We start from the raw sequence: 21773 nt of genomic DNA, 5'->3' as shown, positions 1-21773 counted from the left end.
CCATTTTGAAGCCTTGAAAAAGCCCTGTGGGCGAAACGCGCGTCGGCTGCTGCTTTTCAACAATGCTTTGATTGGAAAATAAAAAAACTCTTGGATCTGATTGAAGAGTGTGACTGGATCCCTTTTTTGAGATTGAAAATTTGGATTTTTATACCACAGTCTTGAAAGAACTTATTTTTCTGTAGACCTATGAATGTGTGTCAAAATAATTGGATTATAGATATAGTGATTGGGTGTGCTCTGATATATTTTTGAAATTGACAAATCATAATTCTATGAATTTCTGACTTTAACAATATCTCAGTGGGTAGATGTTGTATATCGTAGTTAGCACCCCCTACTGACCGTTTGTATAACCAAGCAATTGCTTCCTTTTCATGACAAGTGAGTAGATGTGCGGATTGATCTAGGCAAACCCACTCTTTCGTTTGTACAAAGTATAATGCGTACAGCGAGAATAGTAGTATGAAATAATACTGTAATAGCATTGTATGGTTTCTAAGCCATATAAATAACATACATAAATAACACAGGCTAAAATACTCAACTAGTGCTTCTAAAATACACCTACCCCAATGTACCTAACCTAAGTCTAGTACGAGGGAAGAAGTAAGTATGGTCTTTAGCATAGGTTTAGTTTTGCCAAGAATCTTCGAAGGGTTTCTCTAGGTTCTTAATCCGCTCCATACTTTAGAATGAAGGAGGTCTGGTATCTCTGTCTCGGGACTCGAATTCCCAACACCCCGCAAGGGGAGTCAGAAACACTGGAGCTGGATTCTCGGCAGAAGAGGACAGCTTCCTGATCAGTGCGTCAGCTGGAGGGTCCGCTTCCTTCTGCACTTGCTGTAGTGAGCTGCATCGGGCAAGTAGGTCGTCGAACTGCACCAAACCACTGTGCTTTGCTATAGCAAGTGAAGGTATATTTATACCTTGAAGGTGTTTAGGAATGCCATGTTTAACATAAAGTCGGGCATATGAATGTCATGAATGAACCCCTAGGGAATAGATGTTCATTGTAAACTAACTGAGTTCTTGGAGAAATCAATATTCATGCAAGGGGAAGTCCTTAATGGCTTAAGCTGGTTTTCCAAGAAATTATTGTGACGTTTGGTGAACAGATGGAAGTAGCCATGCCTGTATTTGGGTTGCATGGGCTATACCTAAATAAGGGCTTGATTTCTATGCCTATATAAGGGCTACGTGAATTGTACCTATATAAGGGCATGAATCGGGAAAATCCATTCGGAATCTAAAACGTCATACAACAGCCTCAGGGCTAGTTCTAACCAGGGCATCACTCATGGAGGGTGCTCGTCTAAAAGTAATCTGAGGCAGGTTAGGCACTAATTGGGACATGGTTAAATCAGTTTTCACAAATGGCCAATTCTTATAGCTTACTTTTCTCAATTCCTTGTCTTGGCTGCTAAAGGTAGTTATTAGCCATACAGGATCCAGGTCATGGGAAGTGTTAATATTACTGAGATTTGGTTTATGGATGATTTTGCTAGTTACCGTCCCTAAATATTCATCACAGCTCAAGTTGTTAGCTTTAACTAGTGCTGTTTTCAAGTCACTACTCTTGTACCCACGGGCTAGGAATCTTTGCATGGAGGTCATTCTGGCAAACCTCAAGGTCAGCGTCAAATCTACAAATCCGCCTTATAGAGAGAAATTCTCTGTAGGGTATACTCTTTATGATATTATGTGGGTGGGAACTCTTGGCATGCAGTATTGAGTTGCCCGCTGTACTTTTCCTATGGAGCTTGGTTTGTATTGTGTTGTTCTCTATATATAGCTCTACATAGAGAAATTGGACCACAGTTGTACTGATCTGGGCAGTAAACTCTAAATTGAGCAAGTTAACATTCACACATTTCACACATTGGCTGATTCAATTGACCTCCTCCAGAAGACGCATATATCGTCAATGAATCTCCACCACCTAATGACATGAGTTTCGTACAGCTCACTGTAGATGTGCCTGAGGACATGCTCCTCCCACCAGCCAATGTGCAAGCACGCATGGCTGGGGGAGAAACAAGCCCCCATGGCCACACCCCGCAGCTGCTGAAAGAATTCATTATTGAACATGAAATAATTATTGTTCAAACATAGTTCAATCATGTGTAACAGCATGGCATTATGTTGGTATAAATTGATACTCCTTTTTTCCAGATTCAACTGCATTAAGTCCATCATGGTGCCGCCGTATGCTAGTATATAATGGGCATATGTCCATAACTATAAATAGGTAGTCCTCTTGCCACACGATGGATTGCACAATGGATATAAAATGCCCAGTATCTTTGATAAACGAACGTAGTTCTTCAACAAATTTGTGTAAAATATGGTCAACATACTTTAACTTCGCTTCAAACAAATTCCTTTGGGCTGTTATGATGGGTCTGCCAGGGGTGGGCACCACTTGTTTATGTACTTTAGGGATGAAGTAGAGAACCACTGTGATGGGAAAATCAACTTTCAAAAAACTGTACTCATTTTTGTAAGCCACCCCTTCTCCATTGCCCAAGTTCTTTGTGGACCAAATCCTTCAATAGTCTCATGTTGTTAACGGTGGCTCTTCTATGACAAGAGGCATTATTGAGGTGACGATATGCCTCTTCTAGATATTGAGTTTTAGGCCACAATACAATAATCCCCCTTTATCAGCCTTAGTTACAATTATATCAGCATTCTCGTTCAATTTCTTCATTAATGCTGACTATTGCTTGTCTCTATATGAGCGATGTTTCATGGTTTTCAACACTTTATGATTGAGAGCTTTGAGATCATTGATGACACAGTCGCTGAAGATGTCGATAGCATCTGTTATATATATAAATGAATGTATTTTTATGTATGATTTTTGTTAGGCTGGCAAGACAGTTAAAGCTGTCTGCAGGACTCAGGCATGACTTTAAAAAAGATGTGTATAGAATGCATGGATGAGATATAAATTAAATGTGTGATGAAAAATTGTACTGTTTCGTTGTAAATAATACCTCATTCATTCCCTTGGAGGCTGAACCTTTCACCCAAACACCCAATAAAAAGAGAGACAACAATAATCCTTTGGGCTGATACAGGATGTGATTGACAATTCTCAAGTCAATGACTGAACTTTCCTAAGACAAAGTTGAAGTAGGCTGAACCGAAGCCCCCTAGAGGAATGTATGACGTTATAACGCATCCATTGACAAGGCATGCCTTTACAACGCAGTTTTTACAGCGCAACATCGTTCACAACACATTCTTTTACATTGCATGCCATTACATCGCATTTTCAGAAACTACCTTTACAACGCATTCCAATACATCGCGTTATACCTTTACAATGTATACCATTGTAATTCATACCAGTACATCGCATTTAAGGTAAGTGTTGGATAGTACGGGGGTAATAATTACTATTCTACCTCCAGTGAGTGCAACGCAACAGTAGGGTATGTGTTGGATAGTGTAGGTGTAAAAATTACTATTCTAACTCCAGTGAGTGCAACAGTAGGGCAAGTTTTGGATAGTATAAGGGTACTATGCATTGTAATGACTTGCGATGTAAAGCCTGCGTTGTAGTGACATGCGTTGAAATTACATGCGTTGTAGTGACATGCAATGTAATGGCTGCATTGTAATGATATACTATGTAAAGGATGTTGCGATGTAGTGACTGCTATGTAAAGGTAGTGCGATGTAATGACTGCGTTGTAAAGGTTGTTTACCCCCTAGAGTGCCCACTGAATACAATGGGTTCCATTCACAAAAGTACTTTTGGCCATAAGCATATGTTTACAGCCTAAAATACTTATTTGCTTCTCTGAAGAATTCACAAAGGGTTCTGTAAATGGATTTACAGCTGCAGATTTCTAGACCGTGAGTGCAGAAAAATCTTCTGTAATAAATGCCATTGAAGGGGTTGAAAGTGACCAGCCCAAGGCATGATTTACCATAATAGTTTGGTAGCACCCGCAAATGTACATTTGGGGGTACTTCCAAACTCCTTTTTACCCTCTTTCCAAGCCAGCGAAGGTCCAAGATCGGCTGGTGTAACTCCCTTTCCATGAATAGACAGGCAAATGGATCATCCCCGGGTTTGCTTAGCATATGGGAATGTTTCCCCCATAGAAATAAATAGGCTTTCACACAGAAGGCTCCTTTCCAATTGAGCGGATGTCTACTATGTGTGAAAGTCTTTAGGGAGTATGCAACTTAAAGCCTGCAATTGCCAGTCTGCCCACCGCAGTGGTTGACATTGTGATCCTTGGCGTCTGCCGCCCCTCCCAAAAAAAAAACTTGTTGAAGCTTATTCTGAAAAATATGGCACAATATCAATATCATTGTCCCATTAGATTTTCCTTGTGCACATCAGTTCGGGTAATGGGAGTTAATGCAAGTTGGTCTTAGACCCTGCTTAATCTGTGAACAAAAAATGATTGCATACATGTGTGACTGTCATATACCAGAGAAGATGGCTTGATTTTTCACTGGAAGTTGTCTGTGCGCAAAAAGGGATGGGGCACCCTTCTCTGCTCATTGTTCATCTTTTCAGTAGAAATGTCCTCATTATCATCTCTAAGTAAGACAATTCAGAGTTCATGAACAAAGCTCTATCAGCAACATCTGCCCCATAAGGAGATGCACTAAAGAATTCTTTCTGTGATTGAAATTCCATATACCTTTCCAAATCACTATGGATTGCTTCATTTGAAAATGGCAAGTTAATGTCAATTCATATGTAAGAAAAAGCTTTTCAAATGTCAATTGGCATTTGCTCCAATAAAAAAGTCCTGTAACAATCTCCAAGCAATAAAAGAATATGCCTGGCTGTATCTTCGAAGGTGTGAGTGAGGTTTTCTTGCAGGCTGTGGAGGGCGCGTTTTAACATAATAAATGGCTCACATTTTTCCATTAGTCATTTATTTTAGGGGTGTGTGAAACGTGCGTTATGTGATTTTGCGTTCTAATGGTAAATTACATTACATTATATGAAATTACACATAGTTACACAAAATGCAAATTTGTCATTTAACTCTACATTTGAGCATTAAACGTATGATGCATCAATTTTTAATGCAAGAAAAAAAGGTGTAAAAAACAAGAGCACCCTGAACAACAGTCACTCGTGTTCCCTGTGCGCTGTGGTAAATTTGTACTGTGAACGGTGCTTCTGCAGTGGATTATTCCCATGAATGGCGTGTAATTAAGCAAATTGGCATAATGGTGTAATTTTGGGAATTTTACATAACACACGTAATGGGACATTAAAATACTTATACGAATGATGCCTGCGTAATTTAAATGTTGCCTATGCCTAGTTTATTCAAATGGTCCAACGTGCTCATATTGGGGAACCATAGATTTCAGGAGACTTGACAACTGAGCTATTCGGAGTCGCTTTACTGGATGACAGATACTCGTCATGCCTTGTAGACAACTGGATCCCTGCTGGGAAACAACCTTTACAACACAGTCATTACATCACACTACACTTACAACGCAGTCATTACATCGCAACATCCTTTACAATGCATGTCACTAGAATGCAGGCATTACAACGCATACCATTACAACGCATACCATTACAACGCATACCATTACAACGCATTGTACCCCTACACTATCCAACACTGACCCTACTGTTGCACCCCCTGGAGTTAGAATAGTCATTTTTACCCCTACACTATCAAACACTTACCCTACTGTTGCACCCACTGGAGTTAGAATAGTAATTTTTACCCCTATACTATCCAATACTTACCATAAATGCAATGTAATGGTATGCGCTGTAAAGGTATTATGCGGTGTAATGGAATGCGTTGTAAAGGTAGTTTCTAAAAATGCGCTGTAGTGTCATGTGATGTAATGGAATGCATTGTAAAGAATATTGCAATGTAAAAACTGCGTTGTAAAGGCATGGGGCCTTTTACATAACAGCAGAAGGACATTGGAACCATAATAGGACAGCTGAGGCAAGTGTGTATCACTGCTTGTGTGGCTCGAAGCTGAGAATGAAGCGCTGAATGGATGTGGACCTAAATATGTGAGTCAGATTCAGTTTGTTTACAAGGCTTAGGCAACATAGAGTGACTCCTTTGGTGTCTGAGGTATGAAGCATGTATATTATTCAAGGGTTTTGGTGTGCCAACAGAACACAGTGAACTGAGCTCATTTCAAGGACCTGAAGCATTGTGATTTAGTAACAGAACATCACCAATGAGCTGTAGGTAAGCACAACGTAACTATCACATTCAGCACACCTAGAAAATTGGTAGGTATTGTACCTTGTGACCGCTCAGAAGGCTGGCCAATGAAAAAAGAGTTTCTATTTTTTCTCGTGCACGTTTTGTAAATCAAATGGTTACTCTAAGCATCCTTCAGACAGGAAAGCATACTATAAACCTAAGAGGTTGTCGCATACATTTCCCTTATATTCACTTCTTGATCTCCTGCATGTAGAAAAAAAGACATTGAGCATCAGGAGGCTGGGAGCCAGGCTTGGTGATAGAACTAGGAAGTCCTTCAGGTGACATGAGGACACTGAGCAAAACCTAACGTGACCTGAGTCATTGAGGTAGCAAATCCATAATAGTGAACAGTGGTTACATCAAATGCGATTCTGTGCTGAAGCGTAGCATGACTTCAAGTTCTCCAGACACTGTTGTTATTGCTGACTACCTGTACAAGCTCTTAAGAGAATGAAGCAGGATTTGTATCTAACATGTTGGTAGCACCTCTGCGGGGACACAAGACAGAAGCATTCAAAAGCACACTTGCGCCATTGTGCAAAAAAAGGTGTGGTGGAACACCGCAACATCAAGGCACTCTTTGGATTCACATCTTTGAATGCATAATGCAGATAGACTAGGTCTGAATTCTACCACGGAGAACATACTTATAAATGGTGAATTCACTAAGAGTGAGGGTAAGCCATGCAGTGCATGAACAAGAAGTGAATTAGAAATGTTCATTAGCATTAGGTCTTGGGAGCAGTACTGTTTTGTTGCGTTATGTGTATTTGTATAGCACACTATCACCCGCAAGGGTATCCTGGCGCGGAGCAGGTGTGTGTGCCTCACCCTGTCTATTGTAGGTTGGTTAATTGAAAATCTCTGGAAGAGAATCCAACCAATCAGGCTCTGTGAAATAGGGCGCAGAAGTGGAGTACTCAGCTTCCCCTCAGGGGGGCAAGAACTAACAATTCCTCCTCCTATATAACTGCTAATTCCTATAAGATTGATATTGAATTGTGAACCAAAGAAAAAAAGGAAAGCAATACAATAAAATCATTGACTCATAGCAAACAGTAATATCCTAACATTTCAATTACATAAAACATAATAAATAAATGTATACTGAATAAAACACATAATACTTTAAAAGTATCTTTTTGTCATGTACAAACAAGTAACCATTCTAAAAATGTATATTTCTCATTATTTTGCAAACAGATTAAAAATTTCTCCAAATGAAGCTAAATACATCAACCCACAAAAAGGGAAATTCATCTTAGCTAATGGAGGCATCGTGTACTCCCAAGAAATCACCATAAAAAAAGAAGTGCAGCAAATACGATTCAAATGCATGATATGGAAAAAGGAAGATGTGGTGGGTAATTGAAGAGCAATAGCACCCACCTCTACTGCACCACAGGCACTATATTGAAACACTATGCTCCAGAAATACCTGTGCATATCTGGGCCACTGTCTTATCCCAAACCTAAAAACAGCAACTAGAAGAAAATGAAAACAAGGACTACCAAGCATATCACTTAAGAACATATGAGCAGACAGGCATACTCCCAGACTTAACACTAATCCACAATAGAAAACCATTCATGCTACCATACTTCCATCTTCCTGTTCCTACTCTTTCTTTGCGCAAATCACGCAATCCTGTTCCATCATGTGTCCTATTTCGACCCATCGTTCCCTGCAAAGACATTGTGGGTCAGTAACTCAAAAGACCAGCCCGTCATACAACAGTGGCAACAATCAGTTCGTATAAACTGCAGAACTTAACCTGATAAATCAATCACAAACAACGTCATAATATATCCAATCAAAGAAAAAAAGACTACTTACTCCATTACAGGTGGGTCTGCCTCCCTTCTGGTTGCTTGGTGGGATAGTCCTCGCCTCAGTGTCCTTAAAAGAATTGAAACTTACCTTCACTAGAGCTCGGCAAATTTTAATTCAATGTCAGGACCTGAAGTGAGGATTATGCTCCTTCAAAAGTTACTTACAACCACCTGGGCTACATTCAGCACTGGCTTAAAATAAACTCTTTTAAAAGTTGAGTCTGAAGACCAGTCTGCTGCACTCAAGAGGTTTTCCAAACGTGCACCCAAGGTAAATGCTTTTGAGGCCATTGCCACTCTTGCTGAATGTGCCCCAGAGACCTTTGTGTCGATACCCACCTCCTGCATTACCCATCTAAACCAGTGGGTTGTCGTGGGTGAAGAAACCGCCTTGAACGGCTCTGTGCGTGCAATAAGGAGTTGTCGTTCACCCGGAGGGCGGACTTCCTCCGTTATCTCTTCATAGGCCCTAAGATATTTCACCACACAGAGTTTGGAAGAATCAGTGAAGGCTGGAGAAGAGATTGTGTGGGTATTTGACTTGGTATACCTACTTATCAGGAGAAAAAACTCTGCACAAGATGAGGCATAGTAACATTGCCAACTTTGCTGAAATCTCTTTCCAGGACAGAAACTAATTTGGTTGCCATTACAAAAATAGGTTCAAGACCAAATTGACTTTCTAGAGCGATGCATACCGCATTTCTGGAGGGAGAGACAAACGTATCCCCTTTAGCAACCTGCAAACAAAGGGGTGTTTGCCCACTGGAGAGCCTTCCACTAGGGAAGGCCCTGCCGAGATGAGGGACTGTACAGCATTTATTGACCGGTACGGCAATCCCTCTTCTGCCAGACATGCAAGGAAATTGAGGACATGAATTAAATCCGATCTCACAGTATCCACTGCCGTTCGCAAACACTAATGTACCCATCTCGTCCATGAGGAACGATAGTGCTTATCTGCGCTGTTTGCCCAGGCTGTGGGCAGCAGGAACTCAGCATGGTTTGAAAGACCTGGAGTCTCCACCTCTGCCTGTAATCCGCCATGCCATGAGTTGTAATGGGCCTTCCCGCACTAGATGGTGCGGTTTGTTGTTCGCATTCGTCAGAATGCGAGGAAAGTGGAGAATCCCAAGAAAGTTCCAGAAGAACCGGAAACCACTTTTGCGACCTCCAAAGTGGCGTTATCAATACCATGCTCACCCTCCGCCTGCTAACCAGGGCAGACGCCCGAGTGATCATCGAGAATGGGGGAAAGCCGTAACCCCTCTCTCAGCTCCAGTGCTGGAAGAAAGCGTCCGTCGCCTCCACCAGCGGGTCTGGCCTCCAACTAAAGAACTGTGGCAACTGATGATTGAAGCGGCAAGCAAACAGGTTGATCGAAAAAGGACCCCATCTGTCGGCCAGCAGTTGGAAATTTGAGGGTCCAGTTTCCAAATGCTGGCGTCCCGCAGGTGCCAGGAGTGCCAGTCCACCATCTGCTTGTCCCGGCCAGGGAGGCATTCTGCCTTTACAGACACCTGGTTGTCCAGGCAGAGATTCCAGAACTCCTTCGCCATGTTCACCAGGGCTCGGGATCTGGTACTCCCCAGGTGATTGATATGTCTCACCACTGACACATTGTCCATCTTTAAGAACACACAGGACTGGATCCGGTCATTGGTCCAACACCAGACCGCAAACAACCCTGCCAGGAGCTCCAGGCACATTATGTGTAGGTGCTGCTCTTAAGGTGACCAATTTCTGCCAGTGGCAAAATCCCCACACCCTGCACCCCAACCTGATCTGCTGGCGTCTGACTCTTTCACCAAGTCAGGGACGGAACCGAAGATATTCCTCCTGTTCCAGGGCCTCCATGTGAGCGAGCCACCACTCCAACTGCTCCCTCACCTAGTCTGTAAGCACGACCATTCGCGAATACGCGAGGGCCCTCCTTTAATGGTGTGGTTTCAGGTGCTGCAAGGCCCAATAGTGTAGCGGGCTGGGAAAAATCGCCTGGATTGAGGAGGAGAGGAGGCCCACTAGGAGTTCGATCTGCCTCAACTACATACACTGTTTGGCCAAAGTTTTGCGAATATCATCCCATATCTTTGCGATCTTTTGAGAGGGAAGACTCAAGGAGGAAGAGGTGGAGTCTATCACAAAACCGAGAAAAAACGCTTTGTGCGTCGGGGTGAGGAGAGACTTCTGCTTGTTTCTCACGAACCCCAGCCCCTGCAACAGGTCGACCACTAACCAAAGATGCACCCTCAGCCTCGAGGGGCACTGCACTAGGATGAGCATATCGTCCAAATAGATGATAAGCCAAACCCTCTGAGTCAACAGGAACTCCACCGACCTTCATGAAGCTCCAAGGGGCCGTAGAGGGGGTTGAAAACTCGTAGCCCCGACCACGCCAGAGAAACTGGAGGAAGTGACGGTGAGGGGGTAAAATCTGGACCATCAGGTACACATCTTTCAGGTCCAGGCGCACCGTCCGATCAGATGGTATCAGCACATCCCTGAGGAGACGGATATCCTCCATCTTGAAGTGGCGAAATACCAGCCGCTTGTTGAAATCCCTGAGGTGGATCACCGGCCTCCAGCCTCCATCAGCCTTGTCAACCAAGAAGAAGTTGCTGAGAAATCCCTCGGGGTGTATCACCATTCGACAGACGGCCCCCTTCTGAAGTAGAGCGGACACCTCTCTGTCTATCATAGCCGTGTCAAGGGCAGAAAACGAAATGGGGTGGGGATGGCCATATTGGTGGGGGGAACCATAAAACTCTATTTGGAACCCCTGGACTGTCTGAAAAACCCATGTGCCCACTGTAATGAATGCCTAGGCCGGGAGGAACAAAGACAACTGCCCCCATGCCCTCAACTGCGCCGAGGGGATGACACTCACCGTTCCTATTGTTGTTGTTGCCGCCCTTGTATCCTCCGCGGCATCTGAAGCGTTGTCCTCCTGTTTGGTAAAAGTTGTTGAAGTGTGGGTTAGCCTAATACTGCCCGCGCCCGGAGCCTTGTCCCTTTGCCTGGGAGAGAGAAGAGAAATGCGAGGGCGAGCGCCCCCTGCCACAACCGGCCCCTTGAAAAACCCGGGGACTGAAGACATGCTTAATATTTGTTTGGGCCTTGTCCTGTGACGTAAACGTTGCCACAAATGTTCCCAATTATCTTACAAATGGGTCGCCGAACAACCAACCTTGCGCCACCGCTCCAGCCTCCTAGGAGGCCAGGTCCCCCAATTTTGGGTGCACCTTGAGCATCAAAGAGCGGCGATGCTCCGTTCGAAAGGCACAATTCGCAACTCCCATAAAGCAGATGGAGCGCTGCACCCAAATAGAGAGGACTTCAGGGGCAATAAGAGAACTGGACACCTTAGCTTCCTTAGCCATGCCCAAAAAGTTGGTCATTGGGCCAATAGCATCCATGAGCTTAGCCTGGCAAGAATACCAGGACCTCTCAAGGAACCTGCCTCCTCCTCAGACTCTTCTGGGGAGACCCCTTCCTCAGGTTGTGGTGAATTGGGGCAGAAGGGTCCGGCTCAGGCGTGGGAAGGCCCTGCGGAGCTTCCGGTGGGGATGTCTTGGCCGGGAAATCTTGTTTAAGACACGGGAAAGCTTCCTTGTCCACCCCCTACCACCATGACAGTTATGAGGGAGAAAAAAGGGGCCCACATAACTGGCTGCTGAGCAGCGAAGAAAGTGGAGGAACAGGAAGTAACAGAGGATGTTAAGAGAGCCTGGTCAAGGACATTAAGGAAGGACTCTGGAATACTGTTTGTTTCCCTGGTGTTCATGAGAAATTTAGTTGTGTCTTTATTGGCTGCTGTTTTTTTGGCATTATATTAAAGCAAAGAAGGAAAAGCATAAGCCTCGCCTCCGGTCCTGACATAGAATCTGAATGACGGGTGCCAAACATATACGTCTGATACTAATGTCCTAACTAAAGATACCTGTTGAGCACAGTATAACGCGCACCCTATGCTATACCATCATCCTTTGCCTATGCTCAGAAGCAGCCAGCAGCAGATAGCCGTTTTGGAGATAGATCAATAGATTTACCTTATGCCATATTTTTGAATTTTTTTCCCATGATATTAATCATTTTCTTCCCTTTTTGAACTAATATATTTTTATTTCTTTTTAACCATGGCTGGGAGAAGAAACGCAGATTTACTGACACAGAATTGACCCCCAGACTTACAGACACAAAAATGACAGTCATGGTGAATGAAATCATTAGGGTAGTGCCACACTTTTTAAGTTTAGTTTTATAAAGCGTGTGCATGCACGGAGGCGTCTTGGCACTAGCAAACAACCTAAAGCAAGAAAACTTCATACTGATTACTTATCAAAAATCCAGGTATTAAGCTATTTCCTAAAGAGTAAGAGGTTAGGCTGTATCTTTAAATGCATTCACAGACTATTCCATGCTTTTCCAGTAGAAAGTAAGAAACTTTCTCCCCACAGACTGCTTTTTTGAACCTCAGGACCCTTATGTTATTAGAGAAGTCAGAGCGTAGTGTTCCATTGGGAACATATCAACAGATCCCAGACTTTAAGTTCTCCGGTCCAGAGTCATGCAGTACTTTACGTGTCACACTGAGAGCCTTAAGAGTAACACTCTTCTTCACCAGCAGCCAATGGAAATCAGGAATTGCCTGCAAAGCTGACAGAAATTTAGGAATACTTAATAACAGCCGGGCAAGAGCAGTTTGTAGAATCTGCATTTTGTCCAGCATTTCATTTTGCAGGCCCATATATTGATAATGATATCTACTAACTTAAAGCGAATTTAGTGAGGGTTACTTTATTAAAGGTAAAATTCAGTAACTTGTCTAATCTACAACTATTACTCAGAAAAGGCAAATGTGGAAAAGAATTGTCTCAAGAGTTAATGTGGTGTCTAACACCAGGCCGTCACAGCAGGAAATTAGGAAGCGCTGGAATGATCTGCGGGAGAGGATCATATATTTGGCCTCCAAAGCTGACCTCGCAGACTAGCAGACGTGCTGATGGTTCCCCCAGACCTATGCACCTCTTGCCCTAGGAGGAAATGGTGTATGGGATCGTGCACACAAAAGAATTTGCAGAAATTCCAGGTAGAGTGGAATTAGGTAAGTAAAAGCACTCTACAGTACACAGCAACTAATGTGTAAATTGTAAATGTCCTTGAAATAGATGTAAATTGTGTCTTGTAACTTGAAAGTCCTGAATTAAACACAGCAAATGGTAAAAAACACAGAATATATATATATGTATATATATATTTATATATACATATATATATATATGTATATATATATAATACATATATATACTATAGTTTAATAAACTGTAATGTTGCAATGAGAATGCTTATTACCTTTGTATTTGTAACATGGAGTACATAGTGGCATGATAATGTGTAATGTTTCGGATATTTGTCTGACAAGTATCCATTGTTTGGCCTGGTATTCAACATGAACATACACAAACTACTTAAAAGCAAATCCACTACTTTGTATGCCTTCTACACATTATAACTGTCATGAAGAACAATATTACATTTCTCTTTAAAAGTAAGTAGGTAAGTCATGACATAACTGTTGTAGACAAATCTTTCTTACAGTCTCTCACACAGTTTCACCTTCTTCATTCAGTCCACTTAATTAACCTGGTATGGATAGGCCCTTATGAAGGAGTAAACCATCCCCTTGCTACTGATGAAGCAAGGTGAAGAACAAGATTTTGTTCAAACTTGTGAAGTTAATCCCCCATAACTATAATTGAACTAATAAGCTTGTGGTGAAATAACTAATCAACATAGTTTAAGAATACATGCATCAGTACACGTAGGATAAACTAATGTGCTTTATGTTGCAAACGCAAAGAAAAAAAAAATAAACTAACCTTGTCTATTGTCTTTGTCAGTATTAAATGCGGCTGTTTAACTAATGGCATGTGTTTATTTATGTGCTTATGTTATGTATTTTCTGTGACAAAAGCTCTAGGAGTTCGTGCAGTTTCCAAAGGAGAAGTAAATATAATGCTGCTCATTTGTGCTTCCTCTAGGTAACATATTTAACGGGATTAATTAGTAAAGGGGGTGGGTAACAGAATGGGTCTCAATTCTTTAATTAATTGATGTCTTGTGTTTGTTTAATAATAGTTTCCAAAGTGAGGCCTAAAGGTGGTTCAGAAAACATGGCTGACTGAACTGCAGACGCGAAAGCTTGTCCAGAGCGAAGCCTTGCACATGCGTAGCTGTGAGGATTTTTACTGCAGTCACCAATAGGAAGTAAATGTTTGAAACTCGTGGAAAAAGTATCTTTCCTAAGGAAGCTGGAAGACGTGGAAATGAAAGACAATAGGGCTTATGTAAAGCCTGGGCCTGGTGAAGAAACGGAGATGACCTAACAAACTTTATCATGGACTGACACAGGACAGCCAATGAAAAGCTCGGATTCGTTCTAAAGAATGTAAAATGTAGAAAGTTTAGCTAGAAAGAAAGGTATAAAACCTGACACCTGGAGCAGAGAAAAAACTCTCTTCTTTCCGATTCCTGTTTGACGTGACATGCTGTTGGACTTTTGGCGCACGTAAGGACAGCAGACTTTAAATGATTTTTTCCTTTCTAGGTGAAGTGAGAAATAGACAGGGAAATAGATTTAGGGAATGGGAACTATTATTCTGCTAATATTTCATGGTTCTGAGCTTGTTTTGAAAATGTCAGATTAAAAATTCATTTCCTTATTAAAATGCTGCTTTCTTATTTGCTCATGAAATAAAGATTCTAAAACGTAAATGCTTTTTCTTTATGACAAATAAAGTTAATAAAATTAGATTTGAAATGACAAACTGGTCTTGTTTATTCATGATCTAGTTACCATCAGTTGATCTAATCGCCTTGGTGTTCTGATTATTAAAATAATAAATGTTTAAACCATGGTAAAAATTGAAAAGCTGCAGTTGTATATAATTTTGTATATAATATGTGAGTAGTTTAGTTAATCATACCACCTGATTCAGTCACTCAGAAATTGTCTCATTGGTAGTATGGGCCTTTATAAGTGTTTCATGATTAATGGTGAGTATTGTGGTGATCAGTAGTGTTATTGAGACAGTTTTTCAATAGGAGCGCTGGATCAATTCCTTGGTAGCAGAGTTCGGTTACTATGGTAACTGACATGTTACATGGTAAATATATAGGATTAATGTCTAACATATGTTAAGTTTGTTAAGTTTGTTATATGTAGTCAAAAGGTTTTTTCCAGCAGTGTGAAAATTCCTGGTTTGTGCCGGCAAGAGAAGTGTGACAGGTGAAGTTACACAGTGCATTTGTTCTGTTTCAAATAGTGGTATCGCCGTATATCACAGGTGTTGTGGACGTACAGCACAAGTTAAGGGATTTTAGGTGTGTAAGGTAGAATGTATAGTGAGGATTGTCTATGAAATGGTAGCTTTTGAGTATAGGGACTTGGATCCTGTTTTAAAACTCACTGTGAAAAGAGTAGTAGAATTTATCTAAACTTGAGAGAAGGGTAAGGAAGCGTCGTCTATCTTACTGGCGAGTGAGGATTTCTTTTGGTGGGTTAAAGTCCTAATAAAGATTTATGTATGCATGGTTAGGGATTTTCTGTATGAATGTGCGTAAATGAATTCGTAATATATGATCGAGTTAAACTCTGAATTGTCTCAAAGGAGGTGTAAAATATATCTGTATGTGCATTTAGAGAGAAACGAGTTCGTTATCACCTGTTAGAAGGGTAAAGTAGCTTTACCTTATCAACGAATTTAAATATTCTGTGAAAATAGCGTTGTCTATTTCACGCGAAAAGAATACTTGAATGACTGGGAAAGCTATCACTTTATTTTAGAGAAACAGACAAATGGTTTGTTTTTTGTGGAGTTAGTAACAGAATTCATTTGAAGGATTTGTAAATATGGCGCTTTGAAAATTTTGTAAAGGAGGTGTTAGTTTAAGGAGCGGGAGACAGAGTAGCTGCAGCGGCATAGTGTTGCGCTGTGATTGGCTATAATACGTGACAGTGTTCGCGCACAGATTAGTTCACGTGACTAAGGCAAGGTTACAGTTGATTGGCTCATCCTGAAAAACGGTAATTCTATTGGTTAAGCAAAATACTGACGTAGCTTAACTTGATTGGCTTGTTGGTGAGTTTCGCGCACGGATTGGTTGGTGTTGCGGAATAACAAGGAAGTTGTTACGATCTTTACCGAAGTAAGGGAAATTGTTTAAAAACATGGATTAGTATTACATGAAAGAGGAAAAGAAGCTTTCATGGTTTCAGAAATTGAAAAATAAATTTAAACCTGACAAGAAAATTGCAACGCGAGGTGGAAGATTAATTCATAAGTTCAAAACACCTGCAGCGTATACGTTGGGTGAATATGGTTATCATACATGTCTTTGGATTGAGAATTGGATGAAGTATACTGAAAATGATGGTGTGTTAGCATGGCCAGAAGATGTATCTTTTAACATGGCAGTTTTGAAAAACTTAAGAGAAAAGATGATGAAACTTGTACCAAAGCCTAGACCTACTCAATTTGAAGCTCTAGTTGAATGGGAGGATGAAATGTTTGAATTACAACGAGAGAGTAGAGGATTATCAAGGAGAGCAGGATTAGGTCTTAATAGAGAAACACATGAGGATAGAATGCGTCGATGGAGAAGTGGAGACATGCGTGATGGCTTGTACCCAGTGAGACTAATTGATGAGGTAACCGGACAAAAGAGTGCCCAAAAGAAAAATAATATAGTGAAGAAAGTGATTCAGAAGATGTGGTATTAGAAGAAGTTTATACTAGAAAACCGCCACCTTATCAACCAGTTTGTTCTTGGACTTCTCCAAGTGCCCCTCCAAGAGAAATAATTGATGAGACATCTCCTAAAACAAATTCGGAATATAGAAAAACACCTGAAAGAGTAGAAACAAGATGTAATTCAAATATATCAGGAGAAAATAGAAATTATATTGAAACCCCTGTCCAAAGAAATGAAACCCTAAGAAACGGAAAAAGAACAGAAAGGTATGAGGAATTACCAAATACCTCAGAATATATTCGTTCAAAGAATGATTTAATACAGCAGTTAACTAAAAGCATGGAAGAAGTAACAGTACCTGTAACGATTGGACCTGTTCTTCCAGTATTTGATCAAAAAGAAATTAGACATTCAGCTTTAACTGTTCCATTAAATTCAGAAATACAGAAGGTGACTGAAAATTTTTATTCAGACTTGTCTGAAATACATCGAGAGAAATTAATGATGCCTGACTTAACTTTTAATCAAAGTTTGTTAAGTAAAACTCCATCTGGTGCAGAATCTGACTCTGGAACTCCGGAAAAGAGTCCAAGTAAAATACATTTACCCACAAATCCCCGAATGTAAATTACTTGATGTTGCAAAATTGAAAGCAGATTTAGAGGAATTAATAATTGGAACGATTGGTACTGACAGTTTGAAGGAACATCAGAATGATGGATTATTATTTATTTGCAAAAGCATAACTTGGAAAACGAAAAACAAATATGATCAATTAGAGGAGATGGCTTCAGAATTAGAAGTAGATTTAAGTAAGCAAAAGAATTTGCAGAAAACTTACAGGGTGGATTTCTCTGAAAAAGATATTGAAAATCTGAATACCACAGGAAGAATCATTCATATAAAAGACTTAATTGTGATTTTGAGAAAATGGGGCGAATTAAGTAAATGGAGAGTGAAATGGACAAAGACAAGATGAAGACAGAACAAGTTTAGCTTTTCCTATCAGAGAAAAGAAGGAAGAAGTAGTAAACGAGTTACCAATGAGAAAAATGCCGGGAGGAGGGTATGTGCATGTCCCATGGACAAGACAGGACATTTTAATGTTCACAAATGATTTTCCTCGATTAAGAGAAAAACCTGTAGAATGGTATCGACAGGTAAACAGATTTGTAAAAGTTTAAAAAGTTTTGTGGATTGATCTTGATGGATTATTTGACATAGTTGTCCCTTCAGATCTTTGGGCAGAATGTAAAATTAGTATAAATTGGCCTAAAGAAGAATATCCTCGAAATAAAGTAACAGGTGCTCCTCCACCAGAGGTAATGACAAAGTACGATCAGGCAATTCTGTTTTTGATAAACAAGATTCCCCCAAAAGAGATAGATTGGGTTAAAATAGATAGAACAACCCAAGAGCCAAAAGAATCAGTACATTCGTTTTATGAAAGACTACTACTGGTTTTCAAACAATACAGTGGTTATGAAAGTTTAAGTGAAAAAGACATGAGCCATTTTTAGATTAGATTAAATAGCTTTATTTCGATATATAAGCATATCATAAAAGCATTACATTTACAAAAATAAGGAACAATTGACAATACACAATTAAAAAGATCAACAAAGTCAACAGAAATATCCAGGAGTGGTTGATAATTCAGACATAGGAACAATTTAACAGGCTCAGCAAAAGGACATTATTGAAGCAGCAGTTTCTTTGCGGATCTTATCCGCCAAGCCCAGCCCAAAAATGTTGCCAGACAACAGGCGAAAAAAGGACGAGCATCTGATCGTAATATGCGTAATGCTTCTACATGCGATCTAGTGCCCAGGGTCCTACATAATGGCTTCAGCCAACTCGACCTGGGTGCTGCATATGCGTGACACTCAAACAACAAATGGGTGATGGACTCGACCCTTGTATCACAAAAGGGGCAATATGGGATGGTTTGCAGTGGTGGCTTCCATGTGGAGGTTAACAGCCCTAGGGGAAGCACTCCTACCCTAAATTTAAAATACAAAGATCTGTCTCCCGGATTACGAATTAAATCCAGATACAGTTCTCTATAAGGGAGCTCTTTGATTAAAAGGAACTCAGCAAAAGATTTACAATGCTTAGAGTTGGCCATTCTCTCATTAGCCACCCAGGACCAGTACATTTTCTTAAGCAAATCTTTAGATGGTGCTGTCCTATTGACCCAATTGTCTCCTAATCCCAATTCGTAGAGAAGCCGCTTAACTTCCCTGAGCCAGCTAACCTTGTGCCAGCCTGGTAAGGATAGGAGTTCTCTTAGGGCATCAGCATAACTGCGCAATTCTGGAACATTCCATATCCGGGCCCATAATAAGAGGGGGCGCAACCTAACTTGCTCACATATTGGGCGTGTGCCTGCATCAAGCAAGAGGGGGAGTGTCGGGGTACTGTGGGGTAACTTCATAAGATCTTTATGGAAGTTATTTTCGAGGTAAGTTAAGGTGTTGACTCTCTGTACACCCCACAGTTCTGCACCATACAGTGCTGCACACACCACCCTCGCTCTGTAGATGTCTAATAGTGCCCCAATAGGTTTAATAGATGAGGCACATTGTTCTTTTAGCAGGGCCCCTGTGACCCTCTTATGGGTCAAAAAGACCTTTTGGTGATGGGCCTTCCAGTTCATTGTATCACAGAGTCGAATGCCCAGATAATCAAACTCCCTGACTCTTTCAAGCGGGGATAAGTCTAGGACAGGAGGAATGACAGATTTCCTAGGGGGATTGAGAACAAGGAATTTGGTTTTGCTTATATTTATTGTTAGGCCCTTGCTGTCACAGAAGACCTTAAAGCTAGAAAGCAACTTTTGAATACCTGATGGAGACTTTGAGATGAGGAGGGTGTCGTCAGCAAACAGGAGCGTAGGAATTTTCCTGCCAGCCAGGGTCGGTGCATCTGTTGGTTGTTGAAGAAGATGCTCCACCACTCCGTTAACATAGAGTGAAAACAGAGTGGGGGCTAGCACACAGCCCTGGCGGACGCCCCTGTCTACAGGGATGCGAGATGTTTTTTCCCCCTGGTCACCCCACCTGATCTGCGCAAAGTTGTTTTCGTGAAACTTGATTAGCAAACCCAACAGATAAGGGGGAATACCCATCCCATCTAAGACATTCCACAATTGGGCTCGTGGGACCAGGTCGAAGGCAGTCCGCAAGTCTATAAAGACTAAATACAGACTGCCCCCTCCCAGTACGACCACTTTCCAATACAACATTAAAAGGCGAAAAGTCTGCTCAATTGTACCTGTCCCTGTTCTAAATCCTGCCTGGAAATCTGACAAGACCTGATTTTCTTCGGTCCATTGCAGGATTCTGCCTAGAACTACTTTGCCCGCCACCTTTTGTGTCGAGTCAAGGAGGCTAATTGGGCGATAATTAGCTGGGTCGTTCCGACAGCCTTTCTTAAAAATCGGTACGACCTCAGCGCCCCTCCAAGAATCAGGAAAAGAACCTCCCAAAACAGCCTCATTCAAGAGTAATACAATCAATCTACTCCATAGATATGGGTTTTCCTTCAACAGATCACCCGGAATTCCATCCGGACCAGCAGCCTTGTTGTTAACAAGGCACCTGATCACCCCTTCTACTTCCTCAATACCGAAGGGGTGGTCATTGATTCTGGTGGCATCTCGGGATCTGCTTACGAGATCCATAAATGGTTGTAATACACCTGTTGGAGCAGAATATAGCTTGGAAAAGTGGGCGAACCAGACCTCGCCAGGAATATTACAGGTAAAATGTGCATCAATGGGTTTGTCCCTAGCTCTCATCAGGTCCCAGAACCCCTTAGAGTCTTTTCTAGAGCTCGCCTCCATTAGCTCACTCCAAAAGTTGTATTCGTGAGCCTCCTTGGCCATGGCTACGTTTTTTTTATAAGATTTCCTGGCAAGTCTAATACTGCCGGGGTCCTTTGACTTCACTGCAGATATAAGTTCACTCTTGGAAGCCCGGCATTTTGAGGAATACCACTTATCTCTTGCTTTAGAAGCACCTCTCTTTACAGTCTTCACCCTGTTTTGGGGAATAATAAACAATTCGCTTAGTGCCACAGTGGTTTCTATGAATGTCGATAAAACAGTTTGACCAGTGGTTCCCAAGTCATCAAGACTCAACCCCACAGCAGTCACAATAGTCCTTGCTTGCGCCATCCTTCCCTCATCCTCTGCTACTTTAGCCCATTTTAGCCGCCTGCCACAGTTAGAGGGAACAATTTCATGGGATGATTTCCATGAATGGACAGCCATGGCTGAGTTCCTCTCATGCCATGGCGGAGTGAGGGTTAAGGATAGAGAATTGTGGTCGCTGTCAGAGGATAATATAACTTCCATGTCCTGATGAAATAGCCATAAATTGTAATTCAGCATAATATAATCTATTCTGGAGGTATGTCCCACCCTGTTATAGGTGTGCGTACCCCTAAGGTCCGATTTAGAGCGACCATTAGTTGCTCTCAGGTCGTGTTCCATACAGAGTGCATTGATGTCTATTGCACTCTGTGTCCATTTTTTAATCGGATCTAGGGTCAGCGTAGGGATGCCTCTACTTGTTTCATCGTCCCAAGTGTTCAAAATATCCTCCCTATCCAGCGGCTCAAAACAACAATTGAAGTCGCCTGCAAGGAGAACATAGGAGTCAATACTACAATTTTCTAATTCAGTATTAAGTCCTGTAGAGGATAGTGTTGATACACCTCCCCTAACCCCCCTTAAGTAAAGATTAAACACTTCTAACTTCCTACCCTCCTCACAATGTATGGTTACCCTCTGTAGATCAGGAGAAAGGGTAGTCTTATGGCTTACTTTTAGACCCAGTGCAATGCTAATCCATATAAGAAGGCCGCCAGGCGGGCGACCTTTACTACCATGTTGTTGGGAAGCTGGAATGAAATAAGTTGTGAAACCTACTCTGTGCT

This window comes from Lissotriton helveticus, chromosome 4_2 (genome assembly GCF_964261635.1).
Source record: "Lissotriton helveticus chromosome 4_2, aLisHel1.1, whole genome shotgun sequence".
NCBI lineage: Eukaryota > Metazoa > Chordata > Amphibia > Caudata > Salamandridae > Lissotriton > Lissotriton helveticus.
Note: the sequence above shows the minus strand (reverse complement) of the source record.